This window comes from Ambystoma mexicanum, chromosome 13 (assembly GCF_040938575.1).
Source record: "Ambystoma mexicanum isolate Mex_15411 chromosome 13, UKY_AmexF1_1, whole genome shotgun sequence".
Lineage (NCBI taxonomy): Eukaryota > Metazoa > Chordata > Amphibia > Caudata > Ambystomatidae > Ambystoma > Ambystoma mexicanum.
In genome coordinates this window covers 114,828,012-114,830,719 of record NC_090938.1, presented here as the reverse complement: position 1 = coordinate 114,830,719, position 2,708 = coordinate 114,828,012, and the positions used below count along the sequence as shown (strand labels likewise).

The 2,708-nt window shown below is 58.7% G+C and overlaps 1 pseudogene; it reads left to right on the top strand.

Moving 5' to 3' along the window:
• The first annotated feature begins 2,317 nt into the window (after window positions 1-2,317).
• Window positions 2,318-2,468, top strand: LOC138522200 (5.8S ribosomal RNA; annotated as a pseudogene).
• Window positions 2,469-2,708: the final 240 nt, after the last annotated feature.

Below are 2,708 nucleotides of genomic sequence, written 5' to 3'. Positions count from 1 at the left end.
CATGTGTGTTTCCGGAGAGAGAGATGGGGCACAGTGGGTCTGGAGGGTGGCATGTGTCATCTAGGTGTGGGTTGGCAAATTGGACCGGGCATCTTGGTGTGGCTCTGGAGGGAGACGGTGGGGGCACATTGGTGTGGATCTGGGTGGAGGGATGGTGCACATGGGTGTTTTTCTGGAGGGAGAGATGGGGTACAGTGGGTCTGGAGGGTTGCATGGATCATCTAGGTGTGGGTTGGGAAGTGGGACGGGGCATCTTGGTGTGGCTCTGGAAGGAGAGGATGGGGCACATTGGTGTGGGTCTGGGCGGATGGGGGCATACTAGGATGGGTGGTTTTAGAGGGGGTTGGCTGGGGCTATCTGCATGTGATTCAGGGAAGGGGCATCTTGCTATGTGGAGGGAGGATGGGGCATTATGGTATTGGTCTAGAGGGAGGGATGGGGCATCTTGGTGTGGTTCTGAGAGGGAGGGATGGTGCACATGGGTGTGGGTCTGGAGGGAGGGATGGGGGCATTGCTGTGGGTATGAAGGGAGGCATAGGACACATTGGTGTGCATCTGGAGGGAGGGATGGGGCACATTGGTCGGAAGACAGATGGCGGCATCTTTATGTGTGGAAGGAGCATGGGCCATCATGGATAGGTCTTGAGGAAGGGATTGGGCATCTTGGAGTCTGGATCGGAGGGGGCATTGTTGATCTGGAATGGAGGGACGGGGCATATGATGGGGGCATGTCAAGGAATGGTGGAGCATGTAGGTCAGGGCTGGAGCACTCTAGTGGGAAGGAAGGGGGCATCTGGGTGTGAATGGAGGGATGGGGTATGTTTGTCTGGAGAGAAGGATGTTGGTTTATTGGAGTGGTGGGAGTATGTGCTGGGAGGATAGCTCAGCGGCAGCGTGCGCGTCTTGGAAGCAAGACGACATGAAGCAACACAGGTTCGATCCCCGGGTCCGCGCTTAGAAACCTCTGGGTGTTTAAGCGCGTTATAAATACGTAACTAAGACAAAAAAAAAACTATTCCTGTAACAGCGCCTCAATGCCTGTGGGCTGTGTGAGCGCTTTATAAATGTAATTAATTAATTAATGTGTGTTGAAGGGATGGGGTAATCGGGTGTGGGTATAGAAAGAGAGCGAATGGCGCCATCCGAGTTGAGTCTGGAGGTGAAGCATATGGGTCTTGCTCTGAGGGGTGGAGCATCTTGGTGTAGGTATGGAGGGACGGATTTTAGTGTCTTTGTGTGGGTTCGGATGGAGGGATGGTGGCATGCTGGTCAGGAGGGAGGTGGCATTTGAATCTGGAACGTGTGTTTGGAAGGAGAAATGTGGCATTTGAGTGTGAATGGTATCTGCTTGAGGGTGGGGGCATGAAGGATCATTAACAGCGCAGCAGCGGGAGGGAGAGCCGTGGGCCCGACCTCGGTTGCATCCCAGACGTGCAAACCACAGCCCGGGGCACCTCTCGCAGAGCGGTTCGGGGAGCGGGCATTCCCTTCCACCAGAGAGGAGTCAGCGACCCAGCAGATGGCTGGGGATGCCTGGCAGGGTTGGGTTAACCTGCTGGGGATGTCCCCAACCACGCACTGGAAAGGGAGCCCTGTGTAGCCCCCTCTCCTCATTGAGCCCGCCACTGCGCTGGCCGGGGGCACGCACTCCTCTCTCTGACCTGCCAGCTGGTGGGCATTGGTGGGCACACCCCGGTCAGCAGGGAAGCCCCGAGTCGGGGCAGCCGGGAGCCGAGGGAAACCTGACTGCTCTCAAGAGACGCCTCCCTAGGGCAGACAGGGGCCCGGCACGCCAGGCATGAGCCCTGAGCCATGGTGCAGCTGGCTTAGTTGACGGTGGGCGCCAAGGTTCCAGCCGCCCACATCTGTGGTTGAGCGATGGCCAGGCCCGCTGGCACAGTGGGTGACCTTCCCTCTTGCCCAGGTACCTGGAGCTGGGCCCTATGCGGCCGGGCTGGGGTTTGAAGACTCCAGTGGTCCCACCCGACCCCCTGTCTGTGCTGTCTCTGGCCCACCTCGCTGTCCGTCTCCCACCCCCCCCCCAAAAGGGAAGCGGAATGGGTCGGGGAAGGATGAGTGGATCGGGCCGGGTGGGCAGGTGGCGGAACGGCCTACCTCCATCCCCCTGGGAAGCGCTGTGCTGCTGCAGGTGGCGGTCAGGCTTCCCAGGCTGAGCACCTGGATTATTTATTTTTTTAAACCACAATGGTTTTGGCCGAGCTAGACAGGGCGCTGGGCTGTCCTGCCAGAGGCGGCGCTACCTCCCCCGACCTTTCCTGTGTCAGGCCGACATCTGGAACAAAAGAAATGTGCCTGTGACTCTTGGCGGTGGATCACTCGACTCATTCATCGATGACGTACGCAGCTAGTTGCAAGAATTAGTGTGAATTGCAGGACACATTGATCAACACGTTGAACGCACCATGTGGCCCTGGGTTTTTCGCAGGGCTACGCCTGTCTGAGAGTCGCTTGTACATCAATCGCCCCGGGGTTCCCTCCCACGGGTGTGGCTGGTGCTGTCGCAGGGACCCCATTTCATTCATCCCCCTAAGGTCAGACCCCAATCAGCACCGTCGCTGGATCCTTGGATCTGGCTTGCAAGGTCATTGCCGACACGTCCTGGCCTCCCCAGTTTCCCTGCCTCATGCTGGTTTCGGGAGGGCTGGGTGGCCGACGCGCCCCGGATGTGGTGGCGGCGGCGGCGGCTG